This window comes from Heloderma suspectum, chromosome 5 (assembly GCF_057233095.1).
Source record: "Heloderma suspectum isolate Gila_16-S chromosome 5, 16-S_ref, whole genome shotgun sequence".
Lineage (NCBI taxonomy): Eukaryota > Metazoa > Chordata > Lepidosauria > Squamata > Helodermatidae > Heloderma > Heloderma suspectum.
In genome coordinates this window covers 158,625,441-158,641,757 of record NC_139462.1, presented here as the reverse complement: position 1 = coordinate 158,641,757, position 16,317 = coordinate 158,625,441, and positions in this window count along the sequence as shown.

Genomic DNA, 16,317 nt, shown 5'->3' with positions numbered 1-16,317 from the left:
AATGACCCCAGGACACCGTAAATTGGATATAAGGGCCACAACATTATACCATGTAAGTATCTGGAATGAGCAATACCTAACCCACTTAATCAACAAGTGTGGGCTTCCGTAGCAAGGGGAGGCAGTAAAGAAGGCATCCCACTGCCCACTCCACTGCCAACTCCAAATGAGCAATGCCACCCTAGCTTCCCACACAACAAATCATCAACTTGTTTATGGATCCAGCTGGCAATGAGGTAGAAGTTCACCAACTTTATTGAACTTACCTCTGTTCCTGCCCACACCATGCCAGTTGTGACCAAAGATTGCAAGACAGTTACCTGTACCATACCCATTAGATCAGGCTTGTTGAACCTCAGGCCTGCAGGCCAAATCTGGCTTGCCTGGGGTCTTGATCTGGCCCTCTGGGGTTACCCAAATGGCCACACTTCCTCCCCCAGCCCTTCTTCCAACCACCCATCATTTGGTGGTTTCCTGGCTTTTGCATACACATCCCCCCCCTGCAATCTGGGAGGTTGAAATGCCTCTCCTAAGGCCTAGTTACTGGAAGTAAGAGTATTTTGCCCCCCCCCTTTGCCTTCAGCCCCTCCCACCACTGGGATGCAGCCCCCAAGATCTCCTCTGAAATTGAATTGGGGCTGAAAGAAATTGAACACCCCTATGCTAGATGGACAGTATGGAGGAGGTGAACAAGATTAAAGCCCAAAGCCAAACCAGGGAATTCCCTGCAAACATTCCTACTCAGCCAGCTCCTAAAGGGCACCCAGCTGATCCCACACTGGCACTGAGATGGAGTGGGGTGGGGGGATCCCACTTTTCAGCAGAAAAGGCTAAGGAGGAAGTGGAGCCCCCTTTTAAAGGCAGGCCCGCTTCTCCTCCAAGGGGCCACAACATGCCACATCCATTCCGGCCCCAATGGGGGAAGCACAAGACTGTTAAACGCGGAGGAGCAGAAGTGTCACTGCAGCCATGTGGAACGACGCCACGGGGGAAGCCAACTCCTACAGCGCTGCGGTGAGATCGGCCCTTTTCAAATCTGATTGTGAGGATGGAATTGGCAAGCGGGGGGGAGGGCTGGGAGGGAGCAGCATCCCAACAGCAGGCTCTGCCCATGAGCTGTGTGCATTCATTAGAACGCCTGAACAGAGCTCAGGTATTCTAAGGTAGGAATGTGTGAGTCAGCAAAACACGATTATTGGCACAGTCATACATGCCTCCACTCCAGTTGTTCCTGCAGCTGGTACAATTAAAGAGTGACTACAGGTTTTCCCTCAAGGCCACTCTAAGGGTAGCTCACAGTCCATTTCTGGCGCCAAAGTGATCGACTTGTCTGCCTTTCTCACCCACCAAGTATAAAAGGAATATAAGGAAGAGCTGCTTGAGATCTATTCTTGACTTGAATCACAAGATTCTGACCCAGACATCCTGGATCTCAAGACAACAGGAGACAGGCCCCCTCACCTGCCTCTTTGCTGGCTCTGGCCAGCAAGATTCTAATCTTACCCCATTGCAGATGGAGGAGAGTGGATCAGAGAACAGGTCTTCCTAGTAGCAGCTTTCCTGCAGATAATCAAGCAGAGGTTTAGCAGCAATCCTGCGGGCTATTAAGTAGAGGTTTCCCCTAGTTCTTAACATCTTAATACCTGATTTTAACATCTTTTACTCTCAATTAACATCATGTAAGACTGATATCAATCTCTGATTTCTGGCTCTGCTTTTATGGCAGCTGTGCTGTGTTGATTTAGCATTTATGAGATTGCTTTTGGCTTTCTACGTGATTAGGTAAATTTGTCTGTGGATGGTATTGGCTTTACTTCCTGTACTGATTTTGGTTTTAGTGTGGTATTTTCACTGTATTATATGTATTTTATGTCATTTAAATCTTTCTTCTTCTTCTTCTTCTTCTTCTTCTTCTTCTTCTTCTTCTTCTTCTTTTTTTAACACCAATGTATTGTACATTGCCCAGAGAACTATGTTATGGGGCAATGAACAAATACAGTCACTGTGTCAATAGATCTGCTACCTGTTCCTTTAACTGGAGATGCCAGGAGCTGAACCTGGAACCTTATCCATGCAAAACATGAGCTCTAACTCCCAAATTGGGAGCAGAAGAAAACTGCTTGCTTGGTATCTGGGGAGCGAAGGCAACTCTGTGGATGACTACGGCACAGGCTGGGAGAACATGCTCCCTAAATTTACAATCCACATTGAATACAGTGCTTCATATACTGACAGCCTCCTTTACCTGGAATAGCTGTCCACCTCTTCTGTATTGCCACCTTTGGGAGAGGAATCTGATGGCCCCTGTGGGTGTTGAACTCTTAGGTTAGAAGTGCCAAGATCAGACTCAAAGGTTTACTTACAAGGAGTACTTTATTGAGTAACTTACAGCACACAGGCGCACCCAATGGTTGTATCAGACTGTTTCTCTGAACCCAGAGCCAAGGGGTACAATGGGTGTTATACTCTACAGCAGGGGTCCCTAACCCCCAGGCCACGGACTGGTACCGGTCCGTGGCCTGTCAGCAACCGGGCCGCAGGGGTGTGTGTAAGACCCCCTCACATTGGGTCCGTGGGGGGTCCACAGGGAAGGAGGCGATCTGCCCCTCCCCCCCGAATCCTCGCCGGCCCTGGCCAGCTCTGCTCCATGATGAGTCTGTGGAGCTGCCAGCTGGCTCCAGCCGTTGGCAGACTTCTGGCTGCTGGAACGCAAATGCTACGCGGATGCCATTTGCGTCCCTGTTCTACAAGTAATAGGCTACGTAAATCTTTACATAGCTGATTGCTGCAAAGAATAAGGATGCAAATGGCGTCCGTGTAGCAGACGCCATTTGCATCCCAGCGGCCGGAAGTCTGCCAGCGGAAACACCCCCCAGTCCATGGAAAAATTGGACCGGTCCCTGGTGCCAAAAAGGTTGGGGACCACTGCTCTTAGGAATGTACGAAAGTCACTTATCTTTATGCAGGTGTGATTCACGGTGTAGGGGGGAAGCGCTCCGTCCCTCCCCCTGGAATCCTCCCTGACCGGCTCCGCTCTGTGGCAGCTCCGCGGAGCTGCCAGCCAGGGCCAGCCGCAGCTGGAGTTCCAGCCGCGGCCGGGCTGCTGCAGATGCAAATGGCGGCCACCATAGTGGCCGCCATTTGCATCCTGCCAGGCTGCCATGATAGGCTACATAAGTATTTATGTAGCCTATCACGGCAAAGAGCAGGGACGCAAACGGCGGCCGCTATGCCATTTGCGCCATGGCTCTTTCCATGATAGGCTACTTAAGTATTATGTAGCCTATCACGGTAAAGGCAGCCACACAAATGGCATAGCGGCCGCCGTTTGCGTCCCTCCTCTTTGCCATGATAGGCTATGTAAATACTTACGTAGCCTATCACGGCAGCCTGGCAGGACACAAATGGTGGCCGCAGCAGCCAGCCAAAAGACCAGCCGCCGCCGGAGCCCCAGGTGAGTTTCATTCCGGGTGGATTCCGCAGGGTGGCGGGGGGTGGAAGGCCGTTCCGCCACGGGTTTTGGGGGGCCAAATGCCAGTGCATTCAGCCTCACTGAAATCCGTGGTGGAATTCTCCGCCATCCCTAGCTGCTCTACAGGTTAGCAATAAGTAGTGTAACAGCAGCAAGCGCCCCCAGCGTTCATTCCCAGAATATGCTAGAAGTGTTTGGTTCTCAGGCACAGCCACCTGTAAACAGACTTTGCTTCCCAGGCACATCAGAGATAAAGACTCTCCTCATTAGCAAGGAATGCACAAAGAAGGTTGTTATCAGCCTTTTGACTCATCTGCACATGCTCAGAGGCTTACTAGCATGGGAATTGCACCAGTAATGAATTTAAGCAAGCATTATGGATCTCTAGGCCCCTCTAACACTACAAATGACTTGGCTACACTCCTGGGGCCAATACAGCCCTAGACAGCATTTGGGGGACAGGATATTTCAGATTCCTGGATCCAAGGCCAGTAACAGTGCCCCGACCTCAGAGCCAGGAAACCAAGCTCCCCGCCCAGCCCCTTGCAGCCGGCATGGAGAGAACTGTGTGGGCTGCTTCTATGTGCTTGCAAATGCAAGCTCGTAGAGGGGTGAAAGGGAGCGTGTTAGTGGGCAGGGAGGGGAGGAGACTGGGGGCACAGGGATCCAAGCTATTTCCAGTCGTCCCCAGCCTCTGTTCCTCCTGCTGCCTGAAGCCTCGACTAGATGGGCGACAATGCCCATCTAGCTAAAATGCAGAGCGGGAGGTGCAACACATCTCCCACTCTGGATTGGATACTCGTAAGCTTCTGAGTTTGGAGGCTTGCAAGTACCCATGGTGGACCCAATAGGTTTGCACCCTATGGTATTTTTTTAAGTGCTATCATTTTTTAGGTGCTCCTCTCAGCGTACTTCTAAACTAGATAGGCTAAACATCTCTGCTCACAAGAGAACTTAGGAGTCCCTGCGATCATCTTAGGTGAACTTCTATGTACCTCTCCCAACATCAGTTCATCCTTCTTGATCATGGGGAGTGGGGGACACAAAATTGGGTCCAAATCTGCACCAGTTCTTCTGTATCCCTACTAGAAAATATTTCCCTTCTTACATCTGACTCTGGATAAAACTGATCTTTGACTCTGTAGCTGTATGCAGGGGTGACCCACCTAAAAGGTGGGGTAGGAGAAACCGAGCAAGGATTTGCAGCAGTGCAAGGAGCTTCAGTGGCATCTGCCAGGCAATCAGCAAGGCTGGTAAAGCTATGATGTGAGACAGGGAGCATGTACAGCTAGCATGAAAGGAAGGCCTGCTTCAAGAATTCAGTATTTGGGAATATCAGTTGACACCATCTGGATGAATGTGTGGATCAAAATGTAGCCATCCATCAGATTTTGCACTTGATGCAGTTCTATCCTGCCTCAAAAAAAACATCCTCATCTAAAATTGCATTTAGAAATGCATACTTTGAAAGAAAGACACATCAAAGATGTGTATATAAATCTGCATTTTCATGCCGATGTTTTTGTTGTTGTTTTAAATCACAGATTAATGCAGAAATGGGATGGAATGGACTTGTGATGAATGATGAACACACATAAAAGTGACATGGATGGGAAACAGGGATTTGCCCATCCGATATAAAAAGCCAGGATAAGGAGGAATCCCTCATGGCTCTGCCTTGGCATGAAGAAAAGTGGGGAGGAGGAGGAGGAACTGGATGCTAACAGGACGCCCCTTCCAATGGAGGCCTTCAAGCTGCATCACTGCTGCAAGAAACCAATGCTACTTTTTGAAAATGGTACAATAGACTGATGGCTGCTTGTATGTGTGCACCAGTTTCACTACTGGTCCCAAGTGTCTTTGGTCAAATGTACAAGCAAACATCATGGGCAACAAGAGCCCTTGGCAGGCAACAACCTTTGGCTCACTTTAAAAAGTGTCATCTGTTTGTAGCAACTGACAACTCAAAGACCATAGTAGGGATGTTGGAGAATTCCGCCACGGACTCCAGTGAGGCTGGATTCTTTAGAACCCGCCCCCCCCAGAGCCATTGGCGGAACGGGGCAATCCCCCTGCCACCCTACGGATCCCCCCAGGACAGAGCCTACTTGGTGGCTCCGGCAGCTCCGGCGGCAACTCCGGCAGCAGCGGCAGCTCTGGGTTGTCTTCCGGCTGCTGCCAGGCTGTGGCCGCAAATGGCGGCCGCTACGCTGGCTGCCATTTGCATCCCTGCCAAGCTGTGATAGGCTACGTAAGTATCTACGTAGGCAAAGAGCAGGGGCGCAAATGGCATAGCGGCCGCCATTTGCGTCCCTGTCTTTTGCCGTGATAGGCTACGTAGATACTTATGTAGCCTATCATGGCAAAAGGCAGGGACACAAATGGCAGCCGCTATGCCATTTGCACCCCTGCTCTTTGCCATGATAGGCTATATAAGTATCTACGTAGCCTATCACGGCAAAAGACAGGGACGCAAATGGCAGCCGCTATGCCATTTGCGTCCCTGCCAAGCCGTGATAGGCTACATAGAATCTGTGGCGGAATCCATGGTGGGATTCTCTGCCATCCCTACCCCTGAGCAGAGCAAGGTAAGGGATTCGTACATCCCTACACCACAGATCAACTAGCACCCTAAGATGCCTTTTCTTTCAGTAATTTTTGGATGACGAGTCCTCCACCCATCATCCAAACCAAAACATCACCCAATACCAAAATGTTTGGGTTAGATCCAGACTTAGACATGCTTAGACTAGACCCACTGAAATCAATGAGACAAGTTATAACGAATGTAAGTTCAATAAGCATGACTACGTCTGGATCCAACCCTTTATCATTTATTTCTGAATCCATGAATTGTCATGCAGCCTGAATTTTTCTTCTGTTCCTTTTACTTCAACCTATAAAATCACCCAGTTCATCTGCATAATATTCTGATCCTTTTCTGTATTAACCGTCCTCCTATTGTGTTGGTTTCTGCAGATTCATCAACAAACCCCGACTTGCCTACTCCCCAGATCATTTAGAAAAGAATTCAGTTCATTAGGCTTTCATACTGATCACATGAACTTCAGTATGCCTTTCTGGACAAACATTCAGAGCAGACTAAGAGAACATCCTGACTGCTATGGATGACAGAAAAATAATCCTCCCGGCCTTCACCCACCCCCAATCTCTTTCACCATTTTTGGTTTAATTTTAGTATTTTCCCCCAGTGATTTAAATGGATTTGAATCAGCTCATTAGATTCCAGACTGGTGTTGAACACAGTGACTCATCCATAAATTAATATTGTCTACCCTCGACTACTCTGCTGTCTAAATCACTTTAATCACTGGGAAGAGTCACAATCCCAAGAAAGGCTGCTATATTCAAATGAATTCAGCAACAGTTCATTAGATAATGGTGTAATTTATGTGCCCTGGGTCAGCAAATGTTTTTGTGCTCCAATTTGAAATGGACTGACCGCAGAAGGGAAGTGTTGGTCGAAGGACAGCTAAACAGGTACTTCTGTGTTCATATGACAGCCATTTATATACAAATGGCCCCCAAAAGAAGGTTTTGATTATAAGAAGGCCTCAAATTGGACCAAAAGGGCATCAGAGATGGCAGCTGCATAATAAATCAATTTTTAGCTCCCAGCTAAAATTTTCTCTCTTCGCATTGCTTAACATTCTAGAGAATAAAAGCTGCTTGTCCCTCAATAATGTCTAGCTTTTAAAATAATATGCCTCAATTTGACACTCGGAAAGGGTTAGGATAAGGGACCTTCCGGATGCAGGAATAATTTGCACATCATTATGAAGCATTCAGTCAGTCACTTTAGATGAGGGTTTTGTAATAAGTACATGCGCTCTGATAAATGCTGCCTCGTTGAGTCAGGGACTATATATTTCCCGTCATGTTTTTCTCAGCATGATCCACCAATCATGTAAACCAAATTATTCACACTTAACTAACCATCCATTTGATGGGCTGGGTGGGGGAAAGGCCTTGCATTCTTCCAATACTTGGAAGGAAGTTGAGATGGAATCCACACAGTTTACTTGTACTTCTGTTTCACAATGAGTTGTTGGGATTAGCCTTCCCTAAGATCCTTCATTATATCTCCCCCTCCCCCTCCAACAGAATCATCCACACACCCAGCTGGATTGAACCACACAGAGAGAGAGAGAGAGACAGAGAGAGAGAGAGAGAGAGAGAGAGAGAGAGAGAGAGGTGTAGTGGTAAATTTGGAAATGCAGGAGCTCACTGTGACAGTCTCCAAGGGCAGTCCAAAAATTTCAGGCAGCTGTGTCAATCCATATCAACAAATCAGTTCTAGGAGTTTTCATCTCCACCAGGAGCATGTCTTTGGTAAAGCAAATAGGTCTTAATTGCCCATTCCAGACCGAGTCATCCCAAATGCTTTGCATTCCATGGAACAATATACAGTTGACTGGAAAATTCATCCCCTTCACAGCTACAGTGAGGATCACAGCTAAGTAGGGATCTCAGAGAATTCCACCACGGATCATGGTGAGGCCGAATGCCAGTGCATTCGGCCCCCCGAAATCCGTGGTGGAACGAAGCCCCCCACACCCACACCCCACGAAGGGCGTGCGAAACGGAGCACTTACTTGCTGCCATTCGTGCTGCTTTGTGAATGGCGGCCACATCTGCGGCCACCATTCGCTTCTTCATTATAGCCATGATAGGCTACGTAAATACTTATGTAGCCTATCACAGCTAATGCAGGGATGCCATTTGCATCCCTGCGGAGGCCATGATAGGCTACGTAAGGATTTACGTAGCCTATCATGGCAAAAAAGAAAAGAAAAAGGGAATGCAAATAGCGGCGGCTATGGCAGCCGCCATTTGCGTTCCCTTTTTTTGCCGTGATAGGCTACGTAAATATTTACGTAGCCTATCACGGCAAAAAAAAAGGGAACGCAAATGGTGGCCGCTGTAGCCGCCGTGGAGCAGAGCCAACTGGGGAAAATTTCAGGGGGAGGGATGAAGCGCCTCCCCCCACCGTGAATGTCACCCTTTGAAAAGGTAAGTGACTTTCGTACATCCCTACAGCTAAGGTCAGAGGGAACAGGGAATTCTGAGGGGGGTGGCACATGACATCAGAGTCCCTGCTGATGAAAAGTGCCAGGGCTGCATCCCTGCGAGCACTGCCTCCACTACACCACTGTTGGTAAGGGATTATGGGAGATGTAGTTCAAAACATCCGGAGGGCACCAGGTTGCTTACCTCTGCCCTAGAGATTTCCATGGAGGAGGAGCCCTAACCAGGCTTCTATCCCTGGCTCCAGAGGAGGCAGGTGAGCCCTCCTCCATGAACCTAGATGACTCCTCCCCTAAGTTCCTATAGCTCCTGAAAGCCTTCCTCTACCCCCACCATGCCCAGGACCTGCAGGAGGCATTTCAATCCATTGGATCACCTATCTGCATATTACAGTGCAGTTCCAGGGAGGCAGGACTTCACCCACACATCTCTGCTCGACTATATAAAATTTCAGCCAGCTCCATTCTTAGGCAGTCCTGAATCCGGCCTAATCCCAGATCTTGTTCCACAGGGACCTCTCTGTGGTCCTGAGCTTCAGCTGTTGTTTCTCCATTGTTTTTCACCTGAATCACTTCATGGGTCTCAACCAGGAACAGGAGGGTAGTACATTCAAAATGTGCAAGCACTAATGACATTAGAAGGATGGTGAACTAAGCTAAGCAGACATGTGTCTGCAGTACTAAGGGATAAGAGTAGGGATAGACAAGCTTGAAGGTACTCACCCTGAACATCAATTGTGTCCCTTGAGCATTTCAGCTGGATGCTTGGAAACCCTTCCGGGAGTTCTCTGGATCTTATCCTACTAGGGATGTGCATACAAGCAAAATGCAATCTTGTTGAGGTTCTCCAAATTCCACCGCAAAACTTTTCAAATGGGTGCATGCAGTTGAATGCAATTTCTTTGGTCTGTGAATCACATTGCAAGCTAGAAAATACATGGACTTCGACTGCAGATTGCTTTCAAGTTCATGTTCACTCTGGGAGGTGTGAACTGGGTAAATAAATCCTAAACTGAAATTAATTTCTCATACATTCCTTGTTGTGGTTGAGTCCCATTGGATGGCAAAAAAACCCAGACCTAACTTAGTTCCTATTGCTTTTAATGGGAATCAGACATAACTAACTTCAGATAGATCAGGGGCCAGTGTATTAAAAACCAAAGTTCCAAATACCATATCCAACTGGACTCTTCAGTTACATATGGAATTAACCTTGTGTATTTTTAGAATTATGTTCTACAGGTGACAGTGGTCAAGTTACTCTACATGGGTCAGATCGTAATCTAGTATCTGCTAACAATTGCACTGAAGCTGATGACCTGCAAGTCCTAAGACTTCACGATTTGTGTTTTTTTAATTGCCATGCTGATTCTAGTTTAGCCACCAGCTATTTTTATATGTCACAACCTTGCTGCTAAATGAGCTTATTTTCTGTACACCTTGGTTGACAGGGCTCTGTATTTCATACTGTAGATTTGAATAATCTTAGGTCTTCCTTATGGAAAGAAACTGTCACATTTTCTATATAATGAACATGAGGTTTATGGCATTAGGCGCTGCATGCATGCAGTATTGAGTTAAGAGAGAGAGAGAGAGAGAGAGAGAGGGAGGGAGGGAGGGAAGAAACCACCTGTTCTAGATTGCAATATGTCAGCCACAGGTTACAGTATCTCTTCTAATGAGCAACTGAGTGGTGTATTTTGACGTTTCTCTTGTTTTATTAAATATTAGCTTTTGCGTAATTCTTATACACATTCACTGACTGCCACATTCTACCACAGGAACATCTATCTATCTATCTATCTATCTATCTATCTATCTATCTATCCACACACACACACACACACACACACATCACATCTTAGAGCTGTGTATTTATTATAGGGTCACCAAAAACTTAGGGTGCAGTCCTATGGCTGCTAGACAGTGGCTAGACAGCCATAGGATTTTTTGTTTCCAGAAAACCTCCTCCCCGCCCCCGCCCCCAGAAAAGCAGCATGAAGCAGGGTAAAAGGTGGCATTCCTGGGGGTGGGGAGGGGATGGCAAAAACGCCATTATGATGCTTCATATGTGCCGTCTGGCCTTCCCCTCCCCAATCCGAGGCACCCCAGCTAGACAGCCAAAATCAGCCATCTAGTCACAAAAGCAGGGTAGCTGGAGCACAGAGGAGAGGATCCCCTCATGCTCTGCCTGCCCTGCATTGGATAGTTGGCTGCCTTTGAGTTCAGAGGTGGACGACTATCCCCATAGGACTGCACCCTTAAAGAAATTTTTGTAGGGATGTACGAAAATCACTTACCTTTTGGGGATTATGCTGATGGTGCGGGGGGAGGCGTTCCATCCCTCCCTCCGGAATCCTCACCGGGGGGGAGGCGCTCCGTTCCTCCCCCCCCCCCGGAATCCTGGCTGGCCGGCTGTGCTCCGCAGCAATTCTGCAGAGCCGCCGGCCGGCTCTTCCAGCAGCCGGACATCCGGCCGCTGGCTAGCAGGGACGCAAATGGCGGCATCCCTGCAGTCAGCCATTATAGGCTACGTAAATGTTTACATAGCCTATCATGGCTGATTAAAAAATCCAAAAAAATGCGCGTATGCAAATGGCGGCGCCCATAGGCGCCGCCATTTGAGTTCCTTATTTTGGCATGTCTTAGTCTACGTAAACATTTATGTAAACTAAGATGGTGAAAATAAGGGGAACGCAAATAGCGTAGCGTCTACGCTATTTGCGTTCCCCTTATTTTTGCTGTCAGTCTATGTAAATGTTTACGTAGACTAAGACGTGCCAAAATAAGGAACGCAAATGGCGGTGCCCATGGGCGCCGCCATTTGCATACACGCGTGTTTTTGGTTTTTTTAATCAGCCGTGATAGGCTACGTAAACATTTACATAGCCTATCACGGTGTTTTTTAAAAATTTAGCCGTGATAGGCTACGTAAATATTTATGTAGCCTATCACTTTTTTTTTTTTTTTTTTTAAACTTGGAAATGGTGGCGGCGGCAGTCAGTCGGAAGACCGGCCGCCGCAGCTGCCGCCGCCGGAGCCGCCGCCACCAGGAAGATCTGCCCCAGGTAAGTCCCGTCCCAGGGGGGCGGGATGGTGGCGGGCCGTTCCGCACCGATTTCGGGGGGCCGAATGCGCTGGCATTCGGCCTCCCCGAGATCTGTGGCAGAACTTTCGTATATCCCTAAATTTTTGTTGACTATTCATATTTCAACTAATTAATAATCAACTGTATTTCAAAACATTTCAGTTTTAATGGTATCTCAATGTATGCACCGTTTTGAGCTCTTGAGGGATCTGGAAAACAATGTACAATTTAATGAACAAAAGCTACAGGTCATTGTCAGAAGTAAAGGCCACCTGTAATCATTATCTCTTTCATTCCTATTATAGTAAAACACCAGAAAACTAAAATACACTTTTTTAAAGTGTGCTCTTAACTCTCTATCTTACCAATAAAAAATTTTCCTCAGTGATTAAAAGTGAACCCCACTGATTAATTCATGTGTAGTCTCTTCAGCAAAGGAGATCGTTACCTTGTCGTGGTGCTGGAGCTTGAGCACCTCAATGACGTCATGAGCTAAACCGTGAAGGGACAACCAAGACGGGAAGGTCATGGCAGAGAGGTCAGACTAAATACGATCCCTGGGGAAGGAAATGGCAACCCACCCCAGTATTCTTGCCATGAACACTAAATGGATCAGTACTCGACCTTGGGGGAGCTGGGGGTGGCGACAGCCGACAGGAAGCTCTGGCGTGGGCTGGTCCATGAAGTCACGAAGAGTCGGAAGCGACTGATCGAATAAACAACAACAGTCTCATGCTAAGCAGATTTATTCAAAAGTAAGCCCCATTGAGTTTAATGGGACTTAGCTCATTTGTCCAGGATTCTGAGTTTGCTCCCACTGGGGGAAGCATCCCTTCAGCAAAGTTCTGCTCACAGATGCTCCCACCAATGGAAGGGGAAAACCACTTTCAATGGTTTCCCCTTTCCCCTGCAGCCTCTTGTGGCACCTGAAAATCTGCTCCAGAGGTTTGGAATAGCTGGGAGGGGGGACTACAGAGGGAGAAGGGAATCCACAAAAATTACCTCCCCGCTCCCTTTCCACCAGCAGGATCCTTTGTCCCATCCGTGAACAAAAGGGGAATGCCTAGTTCATGGCACCAAGCATAGGAAAGCCTCACATGATTGGCCCCTGTACACACACACTCGCATATCACTGCTGCTGTATGTGTGCAAAAGGGAATAGCTTGTGAGCTGTAGTGGTGCCATGACAATTTTTTAAGATTTTGTGAATAAGATAACAATATTTTTTTATGCATGCATGCATGCATGCATTTATTACAGTTCGATACCGCCCAATGGCCAAAGCTCTTTGGGCATTTCACAAAAAGTGAAACCACACGTACAGCATACAACAATATAAAATGCAAAAGCATCAAAACTGCAGTGTAAAAGTACAACCAGCATAAAACCAAGCAGCAATGCAGAGGTTTAAAATACAGTTACAAATGTAAAACAGCAGAGCTAAAAGGTTAGACTGCTAAAATTCCTGGGAAAATAAAAAGGTCTTCACCAGGGGCCAGAAAGAGTTCAACGTAATATAATGGGCAGAAGTAGAAGTTCTACACATTCTGCACATAGTAGGTTAGGTATTAAATATTGCACCATGTACTGCAGTGTGGACAGTGCTCCTGTTCACTGTTCCAGCCATTCAGCCATGCCCTCCCCCATGGCACTCCATTGTATTTCCCCTCCCACTGGGTTTTCAATTTCTCCCCTCCCCTGCAAAAAAAAATCAATCAGTATTCTGTGCCCACTGAGCACGCTTGGACTGGTTGGGGGGTTCACCCTTTAGGAGTTTTTTTCACCCCTAAAGATGGTTTGTATTTCTGCAAATCTTGGGGCTCCCTTAAGTCTACTGATACCTCCACCTTGTGGGTGGGTGATGCCATTTTGGCTTCATAAGCAATAGCACTCACTCCTGAACATCAGAAACAGAGTGGGGGAAATTCACAGGAAGTAAAGTTGCAGAATAGAGGTCTTCCTCCAAAATAATTACTTAGATGCAAACTGAAATGCAAATTGCTGACAATTTCTTTTACTAACCAAGTAAATTTCTTAAAGAATTGCTTAGCCTCCTGATGAACATGAATCAAGATACAAGTATTCCATATATTTATTTATTTATTTATTTATTTATTTATTTATTTATTTCTACAACATCTTTCCAGGACTTCCTTGAGCCAAGATGTTCTTGTATTTTTTTTCCACAGATGACCACAGAATATTTGAGGAACATTCAAGAGAAATAATAGGAAACATGTTCATTTCAGGAAGAGTTGTTTGGGGCTTGGACTGTAAAAGAACTAAAGGTTCTTTATGGAAGACAAACAATACGACTTTATTCTCAGTGAAGAGATTAAAATAAATGTGGAATTCCACTTACTGCACTGCATCAGGATAATCGTATTTATTGAAGTTTCCAACCAACAATAATGACCGACAACCCCCCCAACAAATCTATCTGACATATTTAATTTGGCTTCTACAAAAGCCGTTGTTCAATCATATAATTTTCTCCTTTGGCAGATTTTCAAAGTTTTCATAATATAGATTGATCTGTAATTGCAGCCCCCACAGCTGTGGTTCAGTGTGTTAATTCTGTCTATTCATGAAGCCAATCTACATAATAAGAATCTGAAACTATACCTTCTTATCTCTCTCTCTCTTTTCCCCCCAGCTCATTTTCTGGAGAAGGAGTTTTATGCCAAGACAATGATGTCTTCTCCTATATAGCAAGGAGACGCAATGTCAGGAAAATGTTATTTCACTTCTAGCCTCTGTAATAGCCATTCAACTATATACACAAACACCTAAGACTGGAGTCCTAAAGACATTACTCGGGTGTAACAAGCTCTTTTAAATACAGTGGCACTTGCTGATGAATAAACATAGGATTACGCTATGAAAGTTGAAGCACGCTGTCTCTCCACAGACTCATGTGATGCATTTATTCCTCGACTGCATCACTTCAGACTACAGGTGGGATATCAGAGCCAGTGTGGTGCAGTGGCTAGAGCGCTGGACTGGGAGTCGGGAGATCCGGGTTCTAGTCCCAACTCGGCCATGGAAGCTCACTGGGTGACTTTGGGCCAGTCACAGACTTTCAGCCCAACCTACCTCACAGGGTTGTTGTTGTGGGGATAAAATGGAGAGGAGGAGGATCATGTATGCCGCCTTGGGTTCCTTACAGAGGAAAAAAGGTGGGATATAAATGTAATAAGTCAGTAAGTCAAGTCAATCAGATGTGTAAATTCTCCCCCAGATATAAAGAGAAACCTCACTATACATTAAATGTATTCTCACATGGCAGTAAAAAAGGTATTAGTGCCTTTACCTTGTCCTTAACATACCTGTTTTTGTATGTGCAAGGACTTTATATATGGGATCATAGCATACAAATCCCGCTTGAAGACTAGACTTGGCTTTATTTCCTGGACAGAACAGGGGAGAAAAATCACTGTGCGTATGCGGGGTGCAGGGGGCATAACTTGTTCACTGATTTGTCAAAAGTTTCTACCTTCCCGAAAGGTCAAATTTCAATGTGAAAATTGAGAAATGATGCTCAGCACAAGTGGGAATTACAACAATATTTGAGAGAGAGGGTGGGGAGGGGGAGAGAGAAGCTGGAAATCTGACAACAAGAATTGACTAAATATTTATATTTATATGTTTTCATATTTTATATTGTCTTATGCTGCGCTTTATGGTTTTAATGTTTGTGAACCGTCCAGAAAGCTTTTGACTATTGGGTGGCATAAAAATGAAATAAATAAAGACAAATAAATAATTTTTGGTGAAATCAATCCCCAGCTGAGCTCTCAACTATTTTTTAGCTCTTCACTTGGGGTTACCAAATCACTGTGTGGCAGTGGTAGTAGAAACCACCATTGGCAGAATTGCCCTGGCAGGATCGAGCAACCTGTCTTTAGGACTCCTGGGTCTCTCCCTCTCCCCACAAGGCACCCAACCCCTTTTTACTTTAAGTATCTTCTCCAGTCAGCTCTTCCTTTCCTCAATTCCCTATAAGAATTGACCAAAGTAGCAAAGATGTTCATCAACAGAGCCAGCCCTACCATTAGGCAGAGTGAGGCCACTGCCTCAAGTGGCAGATGCCAGGCAGAGGTAGTGAGGTGGTGGAGGGCAGATCTATGTGTACCATGCATTCTGGCCTGCACCCTCTGAGCTAGACTGCTGCCCTCAGGTGCCGTGGAGGATGCTGTCCCTTTACCAGCATTGAAGTAAGATTCATTTGTCAGTCAGATGGGTTTTTGTACATGGAAATGGGAGGACACCATATTGTCCTTTACCTCAGGCAGCAAAATGTCTTGGGCCAGTCCTGCTCACTATACAAACTGCTTCTTGGTTGGATGACTTACTCGTGTCATTTCATGGCAGTCAACAAGAGTTTCTTGGAAAGTAAGGGGTTTACATTAAAGAAAGAACTAAGAAAGCAAGCATCTACAAAATAGCTGGCCATGTAGTTCCCATAGTTTCACTGTGATCAACAAGAATTTCAATAAATGTTTCAAGAGTGAGGGCTGAAATTTAAAGGAACCCACCTACAAAGTAGCCTTATCAACTGGAACACTAACTACGCACACATATTATTTTACATTCTGAGCGGGAGAGGACTTTTGCAGGGAAATGACACTTGATCCTTAAGACATCTGAACATTATGAGCTGGACAAATTCATATTCCAAACTAGGAAACTAGGGATTTCAGCAACAT